General features: G+C 48.3%; 1 pseudogene; it reads left to right on the top strand.

The window, feature by feature from the left end:
• The first annotated feature begins 2,723 nt into the window (after positions 1-2,723).
• LOC136502819 (uncharacterized) lies at positions 2,724-8,530 on the top strand (annotated as a pseudogene).
• The last annotated feature ends 15,631 nt before the right edge of the window (positions 8,531-24,161 follow it).

Here is a 24,161-nt window from a genome sequence, read left to right as displayed (position 1 = left end):
ACCGGCGGCTGTGGCTTGACTCGACTGAGATGGATGGAGCCCGGGCTTGATTTATAATTTCTGCGGTCTGGGCCATAGCAGCCGTCAGGTAAGCTTGTATATCATCACAAACTGCCTGGGTTTCTAGGGTATTGGGTAGTCGTTGCATTGTCGCCATAGCAACAGCTACGTTGGCGCTTGGAGTCCTAAAGACCTGTTTGTCCCCCACCCTATCGAAGGCATTGTTAAGGTCGCATGGCTGGACCCTTATGCGTCGTGCCTCCTCTTCTGCCTCGGCTTTGATTTGTCGGTGATTAAACCGGTCAATATTGCGTGCTTTGTGTGCTAGCCTTTCTTGTTCTGTTTCGCCAACTGCCGGTGGTTCGTTATTACTGACAACATTGATCAAGTCCCCTCGCCTTGGTGGGAAAGATGGGAATCGTGGGAACCCCGGGGCGTGGTCTGGGATATCCATATCGTATTCAATGCCTTCATCATCATGATGCTTGAGCTCGGTGTGGACGGAGGCATTAGATGCGATGTCAGACGAGGAGCTTGAGCCACCCTCTTGAACTGTGTGGACGGATCCTTCTTGATAATCCTCAATCCGGACCATGTTGACGAAGTTGCACAGGCCGTAGGGCTAGGCCTGGTAGTTCTTCATCGGGGCTTCATACTCAGAGAGCCGGAGACCCATCGCGGAGGCTGGCTAGCGACGAACGGAGCGCCCTTCAAGAGTAGATGTGACCACGAGATCCGTACCGAATCGTGCAGGACGACCGACCTGAGCTGGTCGGGTAGATCTGTTGTGGGTAGTGGTTACCTGCTCATTAGGTTGACTTTGAATCAAACTTACCAGAGCTAGGGTTTCAGCAAGTTTGGTGCCGACCCGATCGATGGAGTCGAGCAGGTCGGTGTTGTTGATCTGCCTCCCTTTGTAGCGAGGAAGCGGACGGCGGGTTATCGACGTGGCTGAAGACGATGCAGGCGTGGCCGAAGCCAGATCCACCGTGGTCGGAGTCATAGCCGATGCAGGTGAAGCAGTGGTCGACGTAGATTGAATCCGCGCCTCCTCCATGGTCATGGCGATGAAGTCGTCGGAGCCGGTGGTCCAGGTGATCTGGCCGATGGTGAACATGAGGCCGTTCGGCGTAGCCATGGAACCGGGGATGATGACCATCTTGTTCGCTTGGAGAGCAGTACGCACACCCCCTACCTGACGCGCCACTGTCGACAAAATATGGTCGGCAGTCTACCTAGGGGTATGCCCAAGGTAGTAGATTGCCGGCAGATAGATGCGCAAGCTACAAACAAGATGGTGACGCAAGACAGACACGAGGTTTTATCCAGGTTCGGCCGCCGTGAAGGCGTAATACCTACGTCATGCGTCTGATTGTATTGCTGTATGTCAATGAGAGATGTTTTTTAGAGGGGTCCCCTGCCCGCCTTATATAGTCTGGGGGCTGGGTTACAGATCTGGAAACTAATCCTAACCGGTTACAATTGTCATAGGTGGCCAGATAATGATTCCTCGATTAATCTCCAAGTCTGCCTTCCTTGCGCGGGACTCCGAACAGATCGACCGGGCCGCGCGTCGTCCTCTTGTGGGCCAGACCCCCTGGTCCGGGGCCGGCCCAAGCCTAACCGTAAGGGTATAGAGGTTAATACCTTTACAGACTCCGCATGCGCGTGCAGGCTGTAGTGCAGTCCTTTTTCAGTTTACGTAAGAAGCACTTTGCGCCCTGAATCATTTCTTAGTGATCGTTTTCTCTGTAAATTTATCTGTTAATTATAATCCAACAATGACAAAGAAAACCTGATGCTACTTCCCTCTTTATTGTTTGAATCTAGTTAGTTTAAAATTCCAAATGTTAAAGATGGAGATAATGCATACTGCCTTCACCCCAGAAATGATGTAATCTATGGTTGATCCTAAACATACTATCATAGATTCAACTAATCTACAGAAAGTACTATTGGTATTTATGAATTGAATAGATATATTGTGAAAATATTATATATGGCGAATCTAATGTTATTTAGTTAGTATGATATATATTAGTATCATTATAACTTTATAATCAATCCATTCCAAGATGTAAGATATCTTGGTTTTCTAGATACATTATTTTTATTAGGTATTTAGACATAGTGCATATCAAAATCTGTATATATTTAAAAAAAAAAGTCAAAACATCTTATATTTTAAAATAGAGGGAGTATAAATTTAATTAAACTCATAATAATTTGACTTAGCAATATGCTAGATTTACATCATTTCTAGAATGAAGGGGTATAATTTAAGGTGGGGTCACAACCTCACATAGTATAAACACTCGGTTGAAAAAAAGTCGGTTTTGTCTTCTTGATCCCGGCTGTTCGTTTTAACTTATCAATTATGGTATAATATTTTTCTCTCATAATAAAACAGTATCAACCGGCTTATTAGCCGCAGAAACCATCAGCCAAAAATTTGTGAGGAGAATCTCTAGAGAACAGTTCCAACAAAGTGCATCCTTAGCAGCAAAGCACCTGAATGAAGAATGTCTTCACCGACCAAGAACTAGGATACCACACATTTCTCACTAAAATCATTTGCAGCAGCAGCAAAAAAAAAAAAAAAAAAACAAAAATAAGAGGCAAGGGCAAAATGCGGCGGCAAGAAGCAAGCAAGAGGGGCGGCAGCAGCGAACAGCGACCTGGCACGCCGTTCGCCACCGCCCTTAATTTGGCAAATCATAACGTAATTGTCAAACGGGGGTTCCTGCCTTTTTTCTGTGGCTGCAATCAAATCCCCTGGTCGGAGGCCATGAGTGCCTTTTAGCCGAGGAGACCACCCGACGCTGCGTTGTTTGGTGGCTTCGATCACTGCACCGCCCACCCGCTTCGTCCCGTCGTCGCCATCGCCGCGTCCGCCCGCGCTCCCCCGCCACCGCCACCGCCACCGGAAGAAAAGGGAGGCAAAAAAAAAAAAAAAACGCAGAAAAGGAGGAAATTTGACGGGGAGCGCGGCATCGTCGCCGCGGTTTGAGAGGGCGAGGTGAGGGCGAGGTGCCGCCAGCGCCTTCCGGCGTAGGACGCGCGCGCCCGTCCCCGGCGCGTAGCCGCCGGAGCTCACCGGCGTTGGTGGCCGCCGCCTTGGGCGGATCACGCCGGTGTGGCCGGCTCGGGTCGATCTTTCCCGTTTCCCTGGTGAGGAACCCTTGCTTTTTGATTGGATGGGATATTCTGTTCTTCGGGATCTGTCTTCCCCCCGAGGGATCAAATCAAAATTCCACCTTTTTAATCCCCGTACTCATTTGCTGCGTACCCGGTGGTACCCTAACAATGCGAATTGCTCGCCCATTTCTGGTTCCATTAGGTCCTTATTTGTCACTGCGCAACTTGATCAATCCATCTCGCATATAAATGGGGAAATTTTGTAGCTCAATCCAATCTGCCCTTTTGCTTCAGGGACCAGGGAAGGGTATACAATGTGTGCTCTTGATGATTTGTCACAGCAATCCCCTTTACTCGGTTATTAGCAAAAGCAGACGCTGGGGTCTACATTAGACAGCAACTCGGTCGCTGGTTGTCTCTCAGGAGACGAATGATTCAGCACTGGGACACATCCACAATTTGGTAAAATTGGCATTACAGAGCCAAGGGGATGCGCATTGACCGTGTTTTGCCTTCAAGCCTTTGCTGCTGCTCAGCGAAGAGCTTCTGTCACAGCAATCCTTCCTTTTTGTTCTGTAATGAATGAATAACCAGGTTGTCTACCAAGATCTGACCAATATTCTAGGTCTGAGTAGGTTTGGCTCTGAGAACCTTTCGGATGTCTCAACTACAGTTTTGCCACTGAAAGGTGATGCTATGGATCCTACAAATTCGTTGTATCTGAAGACTGACCCATCTGAGAATGGACTCAAACCGGTTGAAAATTCAAGCGACAATCTACAGGATATGGCTTGTGAGAGCCCCCTTGCTGGAAAAGTCAAGTTCATGTGCAGCTTTGGTGGGAAAATATTGCCTAGGCCAAGTGATGGGAAGCTCAGGTATGTCGGTGGGGAGACACGTCTCATCTCGATAACCAGGAACTTCTCGAGGAATGAACTAGTGCAGAAAACTCTCACGATCTACAGTCAGCCTCATATCATCAAGTATCAACTTCCTGATGAGGATCTGGACGCACTCATTTCTCTTTCGTGTGACGAGGATTTCCAGAATATGATGGAAGAATACTGCAGTCTTGAAAAGGCCAAAGGCTCCGTTAGGCTAAGGATATTTCTTGTCTCCCTCAATGAATGTGAAGATTTGTCATTGGACACAATCACACAAAGAGCTTGGAGAGTGAACCAGAGTATCATTTTGTTGTTGCTGTGAACAATCTTGCACATTTGAGCAGGAGCATAAGTGGCAACAATTTAATGAGCCAATCGAACCATCAACTGGATCCTTCTCCACACCCCTTTAGAGACTCACCTGTCTGTCAAATCAATACAGAAGTTGGAGCCAAAGATTCTATTGGAGCAACTCTTAATGAGTCTTCCTCTCAGTTTTTCCTTGCTCCATACACACAACAACTGGTGGTCGAGTTGTCAACAACTTCGTCCCCAAGTTTAGGTCAGCAGAGGACCATGAAACAGTCTAGGATGCAACCCCCTGCAGATGAATTGACAACAAACCAAGAACATGTGAATAGAAGTGAAATTTGCAATGGCCCAAATTTGAAAACCATGCTTCCGGACCATGTAGATAAGAAGCAAAATGATACAGACATGGGTATTGGAACTGGATCTCCCATGCAACATCTCCACATTCAAAGGCAGGTAAAAGGTTTGGCTGGAAATGGTATTGACTTGATTCCACGTACCAACTATGATGTTTCTACTCCAGCGGAAGCATCCTTTTATTCTGAAAAGGTCACCATGCATCCAGAAAATGCAGGATGGGCATCTGGTCTGCAGGAACACACTGGCCAAATTCTAGGCATGCCTCATGCCTTCTCCGATCCTTTGCTAAACAATCTCAATGAATTACCTGCATCGAATTTGTCATTACCTGCTGGTTCCTACATGACCCAATCATTTTCCCAGAAAATATGTCAAACTAATGAGTTGGAGAGAACAATAAGTAGGACTGGGCCAGCTTTTGAATGTGTTAAACCCCCTGACATTGCCTGTACAGATGAATCAAATTACCTTGTTTCTAATCATATTGACCAACGGTACAATCAAGGAATTATTGGTCCAGCCAGTTCACAGCCACCAGTATATTACCAAGATGAAAGTTTGTCTAGTAATGTGACACAAAAATTTCATGATGGTGATCATGTAGTTCAACGGCAGGATACGTTTTTTCATCAGGATAAAAGCGCAGGTCCAAATGTTGCTCCCTGGAACAATTTTGTTGATACAGGGTTAATTTACAACGCACATGGTGCAAAGTTGTCCTCAGATGATTTGGATGCTCTAGAAAGTTCAGTTCCAAAGCCGATGCATGCTACTGATCATTCCCTTTCATATCTCCTTAATGTATCCCAAGGAGGCAATTCAGAAAGTGGATCACATGTAGAGAAACTGAATTCAGGGTCTGTTACTAAAGATTATGGAACTACTGGCTATGTGCATGGAACTGATAAAGTTGCTCCAGAGCCTCATGTTCTGTTGCCTATAAAGTCTTCTGAAGCTTTTGTCACGCAAAGATCAATGGGCAATGGAGAATCTGGTGTATATCAGAATGATAATTTGCACAAGTCATCAGTGCATAGCCCTGGCTTGGCTACCTCTCTACATACTGGGCTGATTGATACTAATCCGAGTATGAACTTGCACGGCAATGGTGGCCTCTCTTTGTCTTCGTCTCAAAATCCAGTTGTGGATGGTGTTTCTAGGAGAGAGGACCCCCTTTGTGATTGGGGCAATATCGCCTGCAGTGAAGGAATCATTGGATTTGACCATACCACCACCAATAATGAACACATAAAGCTAGCACACAGGCTGCACGATAATGTTCAAATGAATGTACCTGTCATAGTTGAGGACGTGACTGATAATGTACCTTCAGGCATTCCATCATCCAGACCAGTTGTTCCTCAGGTTGTAATGGCAGCTGAAGAACAGCAAGAGGTGATTCTTTCATCACAGAAGGATGATGATACTAGGAGTGACGGGGCAGAGTTAGCTAATGAGGTATACCCTATATTTATATATTATTATTCATCCACATTGATGTTTGAGCATCTCGCATTCATTGTTCCAAATCTCAGGATCATGATGATGGAGTTGCCGATGGGTCCATTAGTGATGCTGTAGTTGCTGAACTTGAAGCCAGCATGTATGGATTACAGGTGCAGCTATCCCATGCTCTAAATTTGTTCTTAAGCAAGATTGCTATCTAATTTACAAAACAACATTGTCATGCTTTTTATCAATGACATGCAAATGATAGAAACATGTGATCGTTGTGATTTGATGAACAGATCATAAAAAATGGTGACCTCGAGGAGCTACGTGAACTGGGATCTGGGACATTTGGAACTGTATATTATGGAAAGTGGCGAGGAACTGATGTTGCTATCAAGCGCATTAAAAAAAGCTGTTTTGCTGGAAGATCATCTGAACAAGAGAAACTTGTAAGTATTGTTTCCTTTAATCTTTTTAACCATTTGATCGCTTCATCATCCATGCAAAAAAGGTACACCAAACAGGAAAACACTGACAATAAGGTTGATGTGATTGTTGCAATGGATACCTTTTTATATATTATAACATGCATTATTATTTTATTTTTCCGATTTTAATGTTAAAACTTCTTTTTTCCACAGACCAGTGACTTTTGGAGGGAAGCAAAGATTCTTTCAAAGTTACATCATCCAAATGTTGTTGCTTTCTATGGTGTGGTCCCTGATGGAACTGGAGGAACACTGGCAACTGTGACTGAATTCATGGTGAATGGCTCACTGAGGAATGTTCTTTTAAGGAAAGACAGGTGGGTCTTGTATCTTTCTGTTGGATGCTTTCCACTCTGCACAATGATGTGACTGCTTACTAGATCTGTGTAGAATGCTTGATCGTCGGAGAAAACTTACCATTGCTATGGATGCGGCATTTGGGATGGAATACTTGCACTCCAAAAGCATAGTGCACTTTGATTTGAAATGCGACAACTTACTTGTTAATTTGAGAGATCCTCAGAGGCCAATTTGCAAGGTAGGTTTGGTTCATCAAGAGCTGGGGTGAATTATTGGGAGTTTGTGTTCATTCCCAGTGAACAGCAAAGTTCACCTTGGTTTGGCCTTCCAGCTCTCATGTCGTTTGAACTGATACATTAATAATTTGTTGCTAATTCTTAGGTTGGGGACTTTGGGTTGTCAAGAATCAAGCGCAACACTTTGGTTTCTGGTGGTGTACGCGGCACTCTTCCATGGATGGCACCAGAGTTACTGAATGGTAGCAGCAGCAAAGTCTCTGAGAAGGCAAGTTTTTTCCACCACACTCCTGATCATTCCTTGCATATGCAACCATGGCTGCTTGATATGTAATGAGTATGTGATACACGCAGGTGGATGTATTCTCCTTTGGGATAGTTTTATGGGAGATCTTGACTGGTGAGGAACCGTATGCAAATATGCATTGTGGCGCAATCATAGGTATGTATCCGCAATTCCCATCCAACCTTTTGTTTGCCTTTCAGCATTGATATATTTCTCAAATGTTCTTTTTTCCCCAAGAATGTCAGCATTGATACTTATAAGGAAAAAGGAAGCAATCAAAATACAATTTGTCATTAGTTCACACTCTCAGCATCTGAAATCTCTTTAGTCTTGTTGAATCCTCCATTTAACTACCATTATTTGTTGCGCGAAGGCGGCATTGTCAATAACACTCTGCGGCCTCCAATACCTGAAAAGTGTGACCCCGATTGGCGAAAGCTGATGGAGCAATGTTGGTCGGCCAATCCTGATGCCCGCCCCTCATTCACTGAGGTCACCGACAGGCTACGAGCCATGCCACCAGTGCCTTCAGTCGAGAGGACAGGCTCCGGCGAACAGATGAAGTGTTATAACATCAGCCAGCAGGTTATTTAACTGCAATGGGCTGGATCAACAATCAGATTCTGTACTGACCCGCGAGGCTCCTATGTGTACATAGAGTATATATATATATATACATGTACTTACTATTGGTCATGGTGTGTATTCTATCCTGACGTAAATATGCTTCTTGTGTACATTTTTTTTTGGACCCCATGCTGAGGGTTTCTGATGTAATTACATGAATCTGAGTGAAGAAAAGGTAGCGCAGGCGGGTTGTTGTGGCCTCACGTTACCAATTTTGTGTGTATAGGTTGTGAGGGTCTATCAGATGGATGTGTAGACCACTCAAGCTTTTTTGGGGGGGCCATGGGTTGTAAAAATATGAGCTTGAAGCTTGTAATTATGTGTAACAGATGGATTGTTGACTATACTGGCCAGCATGCCACATTTCAAACTTTGAAATTGGGGAATACATGGCAACAAATTCGAGGAGCCTGTGGCTGTGCTCTGGGTTTGAAGTTTGAACAGGCACATGATACAAACTTAGTTTGAGGCCCCTTTTGGAATGTGGGAAATTGTCATGTTTCCTGCATTTGTTTTTCCTATGAAAAATGAGCTAATTTCTGTGAAACTTATGTATAATTTCTATAGATAGACCAAGACTAATCTCGTTCAGACGAGCGTACCCAGTGTAGAGAGCTTTCGCTTTGTGCGGGGTTTGGGAAGGGTGTCAATGGCAAGCTTTACCCTCGTGTATGCAATGCGAGGAGATCGTGACTCGAACCTAGGACCTTTCGATCACAGACGGTAAGACTCTACCGCTTGTACTAGGCCTGTCCTTCCCTTCTAATCTCGTTCAGATGCTGTACGCAAAATTAATCTGGGTTTGGGAACAGCCGAACAGGGAACTGGGAACTTCTTCCCAAATTCAACTGGCTCATTGCAGTCCCAAATGGTAAACCCCCGTTCAGATTCAGTACAACCACAGAAGCCAGAGAGATGCTGAGAAAGGGCGAGACTGCGTTCGTGTGACGGTGTCGGTCACAACGGATAAGGTCAGTGTCCGTCCATTGGATTATTGGATATCTGGATCTGAGACTGCTGACTTGGTCCCGATCCCTCACCGCATTTCCTGGCAGTTGCTACTGAGCTGAACAAAAGCGCTGGCCGTGCGTTGTCGGCAATGGAGCCAGTGTCACCGACATGAACGTGTACCTCGGTCACCGTGCTACTCCATGCTTGGACGGTGGATTCTTGCTGGGCCCTAGCACTAGTTTACCGAGACAAGCCCAACGGGCAACGGCGCTGTAGCCAGTCCTAGTTTAAATCGGTGGTCACCGACGTTGGATGCCACTGCTTAGTGTTTAGTGCTTAACCAAACTCTTTTAGATTTGTCTGCAAAGCCAGTAAAGTGTTGCAACTGAAAGCTGAATTTTTTGCCCCTTTCTCTGCATTGGTGTGCCTTGGTGAGGGAATTACCTAACAAGTATGTCCACGATTCCATTGGGAACAATATAAGTACCTCCAAATGAAAAAGAATAAAGAAGAAAAAGGTAACTCATATTCGTTCACACTAACAGCTTATTCGCTTGTTGGTTTCAGCTAGGGCTTATCAGCCAGCCAACAGTGTTTTTCTCTCACGACAAATCAGCACTAGCCGGACTTATCAGCCCAGAAACCAACCACCGAACAGGCTCTAAATATAATGTGTTTTTTTAATGCTAAATATGATGTGTTTTTAGGATCCTACTACCATTCCGGCCTTTTTTACCAGCTGCCCTGACGGGTGACAGCACGAATCTGGGAGCACACGCGTGTCATTAGCATCTGATTAGTAGGCAGTAGAAAGGTAAAAGACGATAGTGGAATAATGGATAACTGGATCAATAGCATATATACTAACATCTGATTGAATAGCAAATTCTAAAACATGTTAGTGCGAGAAATAGAGAGAAAGAGAGGTTACGGAGGTGCAAACCATCGGCCGCCTTCGTATAAGACGAGCTTGCCATGAGGTGCTTATCGGTGGCGCGGTGAGGTCCGACGGTGAAGTCGTGGACGCGGTGGCGGCGGTGCAGAGGCGGCGGTGGCCGGTGATGGTTTTCTCGTCGCTGGCAACGCTCCCTCACTAGATCGGCTTAGGGTTTAGGGACTGTAGGTGGGGCGTCTGGCAGCTCAGGTGAATCTCGTGCCTTGTGCCCCGGCCTCACCTCTCTTTTTATGGCACTGTACGACGGAAGCCCACCAAGCATGGAGCGGTTGGGCGTCCCCGATCAGGACGCGGATCCAAAGGCCCGGGCCAATTGGTGGAGATCAATCTAACATTCTCCCCCTTGATCTCACCTTATGACATAAACTTAACTTACTTGCTTTATCTTGTTCCCATTCCATCACAGATCAGTGCATAGAGCGTGCCTCATCGTCACGATCTATTGCCATTAGATTAAACAACTACAATGCACCTCTCTATTTTGAAATAGTTTCTCAACCAGGCCCTTATTATCCAGGAATCATAGGCTTTCCCTTAAACCCATGCCGGCTAAGTGTTCTCTAAACACGTTGGGTGGTAAGCCTTTTGTAAGCGGATCCGCGAGCATATTTTCTGTTCTTATATGCTCAAGACTAATTATATGATCCCAGACTTTATCTTTCACAACATAATACTTTATGTCAATGTGTTTGCCAGCACCACTTGACTTATTGTTGTGAGCATAATATACTGTTGGATTATTATTGCAGTATAACTTGAGTGGTTTATGTATGTTGTCTACCACTTTCAACCCGGACATAAATTTCTTCAGCCAATTCACCTGTCCTATGGCCTCATAATATGCTACAAACTCGGCATACATTGTGGACGATGTAGTGATGGTTTGCTTTAAACTTTTCCACGATATAGCTCCTCCTACGAGAGTGAATATGTATCCTGACGTGGACTTTCTGTTATCTCCCGCATAATCAGAATCTGTATATCCCTCTATGTGTAGAGAATAAGATCTTCTATACGTTAGCATGAGACCCTTCGTACCTTGCAGGTAACACAAAACTTTCTTTACTAATTTCTAGTATTCTATTCCTGTATTACTCTTATATCTGCCAAGTAACCCGGTAACAAATGCTAAGTCAGGGCGAGTACACACTTGAGCATACTGTAAACTTCCAACAACTAAACTATATAGAACCACTTTCATTTGATCGATCTTATATTGGTTCCTGGGACATTGAAATTCCCCATATCTATCACCCTTGACTATGAGAGCAGGTGAAGACTTATAATTTTGCATACTATATTTCTTTAGAATTTTTTCTAAGTATGCCTTTCGTGATAATCCTAAAACCCAATTTTCTCTATCTCGGTGAATCTCTATTCCTAGGACGAACGAAGCTTCACCGAGATCCTTCATATCTAACTTCGAGGACAAGAACTTCTTTGTTTCTAGTAGTAGATTAACATCACTGCTAGCGAGCAAGATGTCATCCACATACAGGACTAGGAAAATGTATTTCCCATTCTTGAACTTTGCATAAACGTAATTGTCCTCTACATTTTCTTGAAATCCAAACTTTCTTATTGTACTATCAAACTTTAAATACCACTGTCTTGAAGCTTGTTTTAATCTGTAAATGAATTTCTTCAGGCGGCATCCCATACGTTCTTTTCCTTCCATAACAAAACTTTTCGGTTGTGCCATGTAAACATTTTCCTCCAGATCCCCATTTAGGAACGCCATCTTTATATCCATCTGATGTAATTCTAAATCGTAATGTGCTACAAGCGCCATTATGATTCTAAAAGAATTCTTACATGAGACTAGAGAAAATATCTCATTATAATCTATACCTTCTCTTTGTGTGAAGCCTTTCGCCACACGTCGCGCTTTGAATCTTTCTATATTCCCTTTGGAGTCATGTTTGGTTTTGTAGACCCATTTACAACCTACTGTCTTGGCTCCTTTAGGAATTATTTCTAAGTCCCAAACATCGTTGGTTTTCATTGATTTCATTTCATCTTCCATGGCTTCAAGCCATTTTGATGAGTGAGCGCTTCTCATGGCTTCTTCAAATGAGGTGGGATCACCCTCCATTTAAAATTCCTCATAATCATAAACTTCGTAGTCATTAGGAATGGCTGATCTCCTGACTCTTTGAGACCTTCTAGGGGCCTTGTTAGATGACGCTTGTTCTATATGAGGTTATTGTTGCTCTTCCTCATGTGTGATAATAGGTTCTATGGGATCCTGAACAACAGGTTCCTCATGTTCATTCATTATTGTCACAGGAGAACTAACAACATGTGTTGTTACTACAGTGTCTTACACTATTGGTACAATAACAACAGGTAGTGAGAAGAATGGTTTCTGAACCATCAGAGTGGGCACGTATACCTGCTTCTCTTCAAAATTAATTTCTCGCGCTACCATGCTCCCCCTGATCATATCATCCTCCAAGAACACAACATATCTTGTTTCTATAAACTTCGTTTGTCTGTCAGGACAATAGAAGCGGTAACCTTTTAATTTTTTTTGGATACCCAATGAAATGGCAACTGACTGTCTTAGAGTCTAGCTTCCCTATGTTTGGGTTAAAGACTTTAGCCTCAGCTGGACAACCCCCACACACGAAAATAGTTTCATGAGGGTTCCTTTCCTGTCCACAACTCATACGGTGTTTTGGGCACCGACTTACTTGGCACTCGATTAAGAATATGAATGGCGGTTTTTAACACCTCCATCCATAAACTTATTGGTAAAGAAGAGTAACTTATCATGCTTCTCACCATATCCATTAAGGTATGGTTGCGTCTTTCAGCTACTCCATTCTACTGAGGCTCGCCCGGTGTAGAATACTGAACAACTATGCCATTTTCCTGTAAGAACCTTGCAAAAAGTCCAGAAACTTGGCCATATGGGGTGTGTCGACCGTAGTACTCTCCCCCACGGTCGAATCTTACTACCTTAATCTTTAAGTTGTGTTGATTTTCTACTTTAGCCTTAAATATCTTAAATTTATCCAATGCTTCCGATATTTCCTTAATTGGATAAATATAGACAAAACAAGAATAATCATCTGTGAATATTATAAATGAATCATAACCATCCACACTTTTCACAGAAAAAGGACCACAGATGTCTATGTGAATTATTTCTAAAATTCATGCGCATTGTTTGGCATCTTTCTTTATTTTCTTAACGTACTTTCCTTTTATGCAATCAATCCATTGCTCTAAATCTGAAAATTTTAAAGGCGGAAGAATTGATTTTTTAATCAATCGCTCTATTCTCCCCCTCGAAATATGACCTAAATGACAGTGCCATAATTTTGAAGATACATCATGCACTCTCTTCCGCTTATTTGTTGCACTCATAGACGAGGAAGTATTCTCATTCTCAGTGCTCACAGCATTCACATTCTCAGAAAGTGATAATAAATAAAGCTTGTCTTGTCAGAAGGCAAGACCAACACACTTATTATTATACACAATCCGACATTTGCCATTACCAAAATGGCAATCATAACCATCATCGTCTAGTCGTGAGACACTTATCAAGTTTCTACGCAAAGAAGGTACATAAAGAATGTCTGAAAGCTAAAGTCTAAAACCATCATTTAATTCTAGAGAGAGATCTCCAATGGCCTCAACTTCAGCTTCAACTCTATTTGCAACTTTAATTCTTCTTTCTCTTCTTTGCAGGGTCCTCCTCGTATGGAATTCCTGTAATGAATTTGCAACATGAACAGTTGCTCCTAAATCAATCCACCAAGTAGATTTTGCATAACTTAAAAACAAGGATTCATCTATGAATGTAATGATATCCTCACCTCTCTTCAGAAGGCTCTTCAGGAAGTCTGGACAGTCCCTTTGGTAATGTCCATACTTCTTGCACCATTTACATTGATCCTTCTTAACTTGAGCATTGTTCTTCTTCTGATGGTGGTCATTCTGAGGGGCTTTCTCTTGAGGTTTGGCATTCTTATTGAAATTCTTCTTTTTGTTGTCCTTCACAAGGTTAGCAGAGTCACCCTGTGAGCTTTTTAGCCTCTCCTCTTCTTGAACATACATTGCGATGAGCTTCTCTATATCCCACTTATTGGGCTGCATGTTGTAATTTACAACAAAAGTTTCATATTCCTTAGGCAAGGAAGCAAAAACTAAATGAATAAGGAACTCATCCTTAAGCCCCAAATCCACTGGCTTTAGTTTCGAAGCCGTGTTGCTCATCTTCAGTATGTGTTCTCTGATACCGCCACCAGTGTATTTCTCATTGAACAATTTCTTGATCAAAATACTGGCATAAGCCTTTAAAGAGCTAGTAAACTGACTCTCCACTTTCTTAAGATACTCTATGGCGGTATCACAGTCTAAGATAGACCCTCTAATCGCATCTGAAATAGTGGACTTAGCCACCATCAAGCACTTGAGGTTTGAAATGTCCCATTTCTTGCGTTCGAGATCATATTTCATCCGCACTTCTGCATGATCTCGCTGCCGAGCAGTGAAATCAGCATCAGACTCATTTTCTTCCCTCACCGGGTCCACTGGTGTTGACAGAATATCATCGGTAGTCCACCGAGGGGTATCCCACGATGGTAGATTTGTCGGTGGGGGTGCGCGTAATTAGGAACCGGATGGTCACACACGGCCTAGAGACATCGATTTAGACAGGTTTGAGCCGTCTGATCGACATAATACCCTACGTCCTGTGTTTTTGGTGTATTGTATTGAATACATGATGTCGAGTAGAGGACCCCTGCCTCTTCTTATATACTCTAGAGGGGTAGGATTACAAGTAAAGTATCATATTTGGTACTATACAATATCTTGCGGTGTACGCCTTGATCTTGTGGGCTAGGCCACCTCTGATGGTGCGGCCCATGTCTTAAGGGCCATACCCCCACAGCTAGTCCTCGAGCCTGACAGTAGGTGACATAGTCACGTGGTGCCAGGGTCATAAATTAGAAGACCAGCCAAGCAGGTAGCCAGTCCCCAGGCGTAGCCTCGAGATGAGAACAAGCATATTCACCGCAAGGTGAAGTGTGCCCACTTAGTCCCCGAGCCTGCTGGAAGATGAAGAATGAATCTTGTAGCAGGGTCAAAGAAGTCTAAAAGCTTGCCGACGTCGTCTCACATGCGCATATCAAGACCCTAGACGTGCTGCCCAAGATCAGCACCCTAATTTGAACAACATGGAGCAGCTTGATAGCACACCGATGAGACATAGCAAGATCTGAGCAGCAAGGGAGTCCTCGACGTCGCTGGCGATGACCGAGCACCGAGGAGCGAGGAGTCCCCGACGTCGCTGGCGATGACCAAGCACCGAGGAGCGAGGAGTCCCTGGCGTCGCTGGCGATGACCGAGCACCAAGGAGCAAGGAGTCCTTGGCGTCGCTGGCGATGATCGAGCACCAAGGAGTGAGGTGTCCCCGGCATCGCTGGCGATGATCGAGCACCGAGCACCGAGGAGTCCCTGATGTCGCTGGCGATGACTAAGCACCGACGAGCGAGGAGTCCCCAGCGTCGCTGGTGATGTCCGAGCACCGAGGAGCGAGGAGTCCTCGGCGTCGCTGGCGATGTCCGAGCACCGAGGAGCGAGGAGTCCCCGGCGTCACTGGCGATGTCTCAGCACCGAGGAGCGAGGAGTCCCCGACATCACTGGCGATGACCGAGCACCGAGGAGCGAGGAGTCCCCGGCGTCGCTGGCGATGACCGAGCACAGAGGAGCGAGGAGTCCCCGATGTAGGCGATGAAGTCCGAGCACCGAGGAGCGAGGAGTCCCCGACGTAGGTGGCGATGTCTGAGCACCGAGGAGCGAGGAGTCCCCGACGTAGGCGGCGATGTCCAAGCACCGAGGAGCGAGGAGTCCCCAGCATCGCTGGCGATGACTGAGCACCGAGGAGCGAGGAGTCCCTGGCGTCGCTGGCGATTACCGAGCATCGAGGATCAAGGAGTCCCCGGCGTAGGCAGTGATGTCCAAGTACCGAGGAGCGAGGAGTCCCCGGTGTCACTGGCGATGACCGAGCACCGAGGAGCGAGGAGTCCCTGGCATCGCTGGCGATGACCAAGCACCGAGGAGTCCCCGGTGTAGGCGGCGGTGTTCAAGCACCGAGGAGTCCTAGGGGAAGCTGGCGAGGTCCGAGCACCAAGGAGTCTGACGTCCGTGCGGTGAAGTTGCCCACTTACTCCTCGAGCACGAAGAAACCGAGCGCTGAGGAGTCCCCGGTGTAGCTGACGATGAAGCACGAGCGATGAATAGTCTGGTCAACTGGTCGGCGGTGAAGTGAGCATTGAGTAGAAGCGACCGATGAACAATCTGATCAACTGGTCGGCGATGGAGTCCATGAACCGAGCGGTCCAACCAGTTGATCGGTGGAGAAGCCTGAGTGCCAGGTGATCTGATCACCTGGACAATGATCCTGCAATACAAATATATAGAACAGGAGTACATGATGTAAAAATATATGAACTCCGGAGAAAAATCAGCAATGGTGATGAAACGACATAAATAGTTCAGCGATCAGTTGGCGTGAAAATATATTTATGTTTAATATAAACCGCCCGAACAGTTAGTGTGTAGCTGAGTCTCTAGCCCTAGCTAGCCCATAGTCCATAACATCGAGCGCGGAGCCCGTGCACGTGTAGGAGGAACAGGTGTGACCAAGGAGCCGCTGCCGACCACCCATAACACAGAGCGCGGAGCCCGTAGCACGTGTAGGGAGGAGTCAGAGATAGGGCCATCTCTGGAGGCATCCGAGCATCAACATGACTGTTCGAGGGTTCAGAAAATTGTTTGGAGAGCAAATATGGAGAAAACAGTTCGAAGAAACATTATGGTGATATACAAAGATCGGAATATTTAGAAGAATATTAAAGCGTGACTTAGCTTTAGAAAAAAAGCGTCTGGTCGGCGACGTATGGTGTTATCTGGTTGGCGTTGATGGCGAGCAGCTGGCGGGTGGTGAGTTGTTGGTGAAGACGACCTCAAAGGTGGTTCCGAGATCGGATCTGCTGTTGCAGAGGCTGGTGTAGCCAGTGATGAATCGTCGTCGTGGACCGGCATGGATCTCCACGAGATTGATGACGAGAACACGCTGTTGGTTTGAGGTCTATCTGGCTCGCCATGGATCAAGTGCACACCCCTACCTAGCGCGACAACTGTCGATAGAATATCGTCGGCAGTCCACCGAGGGGTATCCCACGATGGTAGATTTGTCAGTGGGGGTGCGCGTAATCAGGAACCGAATGGTGACACAAGGCACAGAGACAACGATTTAGACAGGTTCGAGCCATCTGATCGACGTAATACCCTACGTCCTGTGTCTTTGGTGTATTGTATTGAATACATGATGTCGAGTAGAGGACCCCTGCCTCTCCTTATATACTCAGGAGGGGTAGGATTACAAGTAAAGTATCATATTTGGTACTATACAATATCTTGCGGTGCACGCCGAGCAACATCGTGCACGCCTTGATCTTATGGGCTGGGCCACCTCTGATGGTGTGGCCCATCTCTTAGGGGCCATACCCCCACAACTGGCTTAGTAGGACACGGGGAGGTAAGCGCTAGGTCATTTTCAAACAGCTCAAGTGCTAGTTCATACTTCTCTCGCCATACCCTACAGTTGTCCCCTTCAAGAGGTGGTATGTGCGAGATAAATGCCATTGGGTTGAGTCCTGAAAAACACCGTTAGAGAAAGTGAGAAAATTGACATAATAATTGCATGCTTTAATTTAACGTTGGTCAAAATTAAAACATACAACTTTCTTATACACTAATTCTACATCACCGTTGAGCAGAAATGGAATTAATGCATGGAAAAACTTACGAATAAACATTATAATATTGTTATTATCAACGTTGGTCAAAAAAATAACAATATTATAATTTTCTGACTAAATAACTGGTCTTCAAATTAAATTCTCCTGTTGGTTCGAATTTAATTAGAAGATAATAAACTTTAACATTGCACCGAAAACATGACAAAAAATTCATTATCTGTTTTTCAAAAGCATTTGACTTTTCTCATCTACTCTCTGAAAAAATTATCCCGTTGGTTCAAATTTTGACAGGGATTTAAACTAGACAAAAATCATCAAAAATTTGTGTCGGGTACCGTAAAATGGGGTACCCCGAGCGTATATCAAAAAGAATCACTTAAACCCCATCAAAAACAAAGCCAAAGGGTAAGCCATTTATTAAACCCCGGCCTCGTCCGAGCCCACCGGCTCTTCGCCTCGCTCCTGGCCTCGCACGGGAGGCCTCGGTGGCCTGCCAAATCTCCGCCTAGCGCGAGGCCTTGCACAGAGGGCCTCGACGGGGAACCGATTTTCCGTCTCGCCCGAGGCCCCGTGCGTAAAGCCTCGGACGAGATGTCGATTCCCCGTCTCGCTCGAAGCCGGCTCGGCAATAATCCGTCGCGTCTGCCTCGACCGGGCTCCCCGACAGAGCGTCACATCCCATTAATGCGCCAACCACTCCCGCAATATTAGCTAGACGATGGCTCGACACTGTGGAGCGGTCGACGAGACAGGAAGTCACGTCAACGCCATACCATCCTAGACAGGGCGCGGCGGGGATTACCGGCCACTGTGCTCTGGTGCTATGCCCATGATCAGCGCCTGCACTACATTGTGCCACCTAACCCCCGCCCCAGAGACAACACGACATGGGGAGTCAAGTCCGGGTTACCATAGCCTCGGAATCAGCGTATGAGACCAACTACTCCCTCCAAGCCTCAGCAATCCACTTTAGGGTCTCGGCAACCCCGGGATTCATGTCTGCCGAGCCTCCCACGATGGCTCGACCTCGGCACCAACTAAGCCTTGGCTTCCTACGCAGTCAACACACAGTGACCAGCATGCCGACCACCACACCCGCTTCTAGATAACACTGGAGCTCCCACGACGCACAGGATCGGATGTGACCGGCGCGTCGCCCCAGTACTTCAAGGATGAGACCACTCCATCGCCCACGCCGCCACAGTAATAGGCTACAGGGCTCGGGCATGCCACCTCCATTCGCACGACGCCGTGTAGCTAGCGCATGTATCACCCTTGTCCCCCCTTCAAACTATAAAAGGGAGGGACCAGGGCCATTTCTAGGATCAGAGGCAGACGATTAGGCCTATGCCTATGCAATGAACTCATGCATCAATGAACACTCGAGCTCCCCCATTGCCTGAGATCAACATCTCAAGCAATCCACACCGCTCCACGTAGAGACCTAGGACTAGCTCCCTCTCTCGCCCTGCTTGTAACCCCCTACTACGAGCACTTCGGTGCAAGGAATACAAGATCAATCTCTCAAACTGGATGTAGGGTGCTCATTACCCGAACCAGTATAAACCTTATGTCTCTTTGCATCACCATCCGGGATTGGGAACATGCAGTACAAATTTACTAGTTGGTTGAGGGCCCACCGGTCTGAAACACCGATAGTTGGCGCGCCAGATAGGGGCCTCTGCGTGTCAGCTTCGTCGTCCCAACAAGTTCTAGATGGCAAACCCCATACGACCGCTACGTCTCGGCACGGTGATCTGGTTCGGGAGCCTAGAGTTCATGTCTCTAGGATGTGAGTACGACATGGTACTTCTCACACCCCAAGCCCCGTCGACCGATGACGACGTCATGCACCCACAACCCAGGCATAGGCGGCGCCTGGGCGGCCGCTCTCATCACGCTCGCCAGGCACAACGTGAGCGGGGCCACGCCGACACCACGCGAACCCAAGGCGATAAGCCGCACTCTGTCGGTATCCCACGCCCACATGTTGGCACAAGGTCCCTGGTTGGGGACCTGTCTAGCCTGAGCCTAGATAAGGGAAAGACGCCGGGGGCATGTGGTAATGCCCCATCATCAAGCTCTGCCCCGCCACCACCTAAGGAGCCAGCTCCGGTGAAGCAGAGCCTGGCGACGGCACCATCTTGGTACCCCTTCGGGTTGAGAAATGTCGCCGCCTCCTATGCTCATGCCTACACTTCTACTCACGCGGAGCCCTCAGGGCGCCACCAATGTTTCGCCCTTGACCTCGACGCCACAGCTTCGACCCACACCCACACTGACTCCTCGGAGGAGGACGAGGCATGGGCCAAAGCAGATTTCTCTAGAATCCATGACCCTGAAGCCATGCACCGCTTCTTGGCCGTGAGCGACTACTACTTTGGCTACTCCGACTCTGACGACGAAGGCACTTATGATCCTGCTCGTGAGTGCTTCCACGTCGGACTCGGGATGCCAAGCATGGGCGATGAGGATGAGGGGGTAGGCAACCGTACCCCGCTTTGCCAGGGAACGGGCGATGCCATGCCCTCACGCAATGTCCCACCAGCAGCGCAGAACGAGACTCTTGCCCTCGGACAACTTCGACGCCCGAACCTGGAGCAGCTCCATGAGCTTTAGGCCAAGGTCGAGCAAGATTGACTCCTTCTGCAACAGCTTTGAGACACTCTCGAGCAGGAGCAGTAGGGTCGCGGTGATGACGGAGGAGCCCGACGGTGGGCCCGTGATGTCCACCACCGCATCAACGACGACAAAGGGGGCGGGCATCCCCTAATCTTCAATCGTGCTAGCCAGAATGTCGTGGTTGCGGCGATGCTAGTACGCGCGATGCCCGAGCCCTCTACCACGGAGGGGCGGCGGGTTCACGGCGAGCTCTGGGATCTCCTCGAGACCGCCGTGGTGTAGCACGCCGAGAGTTCCGCCTCCCGACGGCACGGAGCTGCCTCGGACCTCCCCTCAGCACCGCATTAGCAGGACAGGGAGGCCTCGGTTCATCCCGAGCCCGCTCGAGCATCGACAATCAACAGGGTCCCCTTGCTGCATGACCGCCTCGACAACCGACGCGAGGCACGGGACGACCATGAGGTGGTCAGCAAGCAATGATGCCACAATAATGAGGGGCCCACCCATGGCTACCATCCACACCGAGGCAGCCGCTACGACAATGGGGAGGACCGCATCCCCTCACCTGAACCGCCTAGCCCCCGAGTTTTTAGCAGGGCCATCCGCGGCGCTCAGTTACCAGCCTGGTTCCGCCAACCGGCCAACCTCATGAAATATAGCGGTGAAACCAACCCCGAGCTCTAGCTGGCCAATTACCGCCTGGCTTATCAGCTAGGCGATGCGGACGATGACTTGCTCATCATTCGCAACCTCCCCTTGCTCTTGTCAGACTCAGCACGAGCCTGGCTCGAACACCTTCCTCCCTCACAAATCCATGACTGGAGCGACTTAGTTAGGATCTTTGTCGGGAATTTCTAGGGCACGTACGTGTGCCCTGGAAACTCTTGGGACCTTAAGAGCTATCGCCAGAAACCGGACGAGTCTCTCCGAGACTTTATCCGGCGCTTCTCCAAACAGTGCACCGAGTTGCCCAGCGTCGGCGACTCAGAAATCATCCAGGCTTTCCTCTCCAGCACCACCTACCGAGACTTGGTCCGAGAGCTAGGCCGAAACGTGTCACGTTCGGCCGCCACACTCCTCGACATCGCTACCAACTTCATCTTGGGCGAAGAGGCAGTTGGAGCCATCTTCCCCGACAACGATGCCAAGGGGAAATGGAGGGACGAGGCCACCGAGGCCTCGGCTCCCCGCCTCCCTAGGAAAAAGAAAAAGGGTCGCCAGGGGAAGCAGGAGATCCTCGAGGCTGATCTAGTCATGGCCATGGAGCGCAAGAATTCTCGAGGCCCCAGGGGCCCCGGGCTCTTTGACGACATGCTGAAGAAGCCCTGCCCTTATCACCAGGGCCCGGTGAGGCACGCCCTCGAGGATTGCACCATGCTCCGACGTTATTACGCCAAGCTCGGGCTCCCCGATGACAACGCCAAGAAGAGGGGCGCCGGCGACCGGGACGACGACAAGGACGAAGGGTTCCTCGAAGTGCACAACGCCTTCATGATCTTCGGCAGACCCTCGGCATGCCTTATGGCACGCCAGCGAAAGAGGGAACACCGAGAGGTCTTCTCGGTTAAGGTGGCCACTCCCTAATACCTCAACTGGTCTCGGGAGGCGATCACCTTCGATCGGGATGACCACCCCGACCATGTCCGGAATCCCGAGCAGTACCCACTCGTTGTCGACCCGATCATCGGCAACACCTGACTCACTAAGGTGTTGATGGACGGAGGCAGCGGCCTCAACATCCTCTACGCCAACACCCTGGAGCTCGTGGAGATCGACCGGTCATGGCTCTGGGGTGACGCTGTGCCCTTCCATGGCATCGTGCCAGGGAAACACACGTGACCCCTCGGGCGTATCGACCTTCCCGTTTGCTTCGGCACCCCCTCCAACTACCGTAAGGAGGTCCTTACCTTCGAGGTGGTTGGGTTCAAAGGAACCTACCACGCCGTCCTGGGGTAGCCGTGCTACGCCAAGTTCATGGTGGTCCCCAACTACACCTACCTCAAGCTCAAGATGCCGGGACCCAATGGCGTCATCACGATTGAGTCCACGTACCAACATGCATATGACTGCGACATCGAGTGCATCGAGTACGTCGAGGCTCTCGTGGAGGCTAAGACCCTCATTGTCGACCTTGACCGACCCGGCAGTCAGCTGCCCGAGCCCAAGCGTCGAGCCGGGACTTTCGAGCCCGCAGAGGCCGTCAAACTCGTCCCAGTCGACCCCGCTTGCCCCAACGACCGGGCGCTGAGGATCAGCACCACCCTCGACATCAAATAGGAAGCTGTGCTCGTCGACTTTCTCCGCGCGAATGCCAATATCTTCGCATGGAGTCCCTCGGACATGCCAGGCATACCGAGGGAGGTCGCCGAGCATGCATTGGACATCCAGGCTGGCTCCAGGCCGGTGAAGCAGCGCCTATATTGATTCGACGAGGAAAAATGCAGGACCATCGGTGAGGAGGTGCAGAAGCTCTTGGCGACCGGATTCATCAAGGAAGTATCCCATCCAGAGTGGTTGGCTAACCCCGTGTTGGTCAAGAAGAAAAATGGGAAGTGGAGGATGTGTGTAGACTACACTGGTTTGAATAAAGACTATCCGAAAGTCCCCTTCCCATTACCTCGAATCGATCAAATCGTTGACTCCACTGCGGGATGCAGGACCCTGTCTTTCCTTGATGCGTATTTCAGTTACCATCAAATCAAGATGAAAGAGTACGACCAGTTCGCGACTTCTTTTATCACACCATTCGGCATGTACTGCTATATGACAATGCCTTTCGGCCTTAGAAACACAGGGGCCACATACCAGCGGTGCATGACCCAGGTCTTTGGCGAGCACATCGGGCGAACCATCGAGGCCTATGTGGACGACATCGTGGTCAAGACTAGAACGGCCGGGGATCTCATCGATGACCTAGAGATAGCCTTCAAATGCCTTAGAGAGAAGGGCATCAAGCTCAACCCCGAGAAGTGTGTGTTCGGGGTCCCCCGAGGCATGCTCTTGGGATTCATAGTCTCAGAATGCGGCATCGAGGCCAACCTGGAGAAGGTCTCGGCCGTAACCAGCATGTGACCAATCCGAGACCTTAAGGGAGTGCAGAGGGTCATATGATGCCTTGCGGCCCTAAGCCGCTTCATCTCGCACCTTGGCGAAAGAGGCTTGCCTCTATACCGCCTCTTGAGAAAATCTGAACGCTTTTCTTGGACCCCCAAGGCCGAAGAAGCCCTCGCCAAGCTCAAGGCACTGCTCACCAATCCTCCCGTCCTGGTACCACCAGCCAGGGACGAGGCCCTCTTACTCTGCATCACCGCAACAACCCAAGTGGTCAGTGCGGCCGTGGTAGTAGAGAGGCAGGAAGAAGGGCACGCTCTACCCATCCAATGACCTATTTACTTCATTAGTGAAGTGCTCTCCGAGACCAAAACGTGCTACCCCCACATCTAGGAGCTGGTCTACGCCGTAGTCCTGGCCTGGCGCAAGCTGCGTCACTACTTTGAGTCCCACCCAGTGACCGTGGTATCGTCTTTCCCCTTGGGAGAGATAATCCATAACCAGGAGGCCTCAGGTAGGATAGCCAAGTGGGCCGTCGAGCTTATGGGGGAAGCCTTGACTTTTGCGCCTCGGAAAGCGATTAAGTCTCAGGTCTTGGCCAATTTTGTGGCTGAGTGGACCGACACCCAACTGCCACCTGCTCAAATTCAGATGGAGTGTTGGACCATGTACTTCGATGGGTCCCTGATGAAGACCGGGGCATGCATGGGTTTGC

Source organism: Miscanthus floridulus, chromosome 14, assembly GCF_019320115.1.
Source record: "Miscanthus floridulus cultivar M001 chromosome 14, ASM1932011v1, whole genome shotgun sequence".
In the NCBI taxonomy this organism is placed as follows: Eukaryota; Viridiplantae; Streptophyta; class Magnoliopsida; order Poales; family Poaceae; genus Miscanthus; species Miscanthus floridulus.
This window is presented reverse-complemented; position numbering and strand designations above follow the sequence as displayed.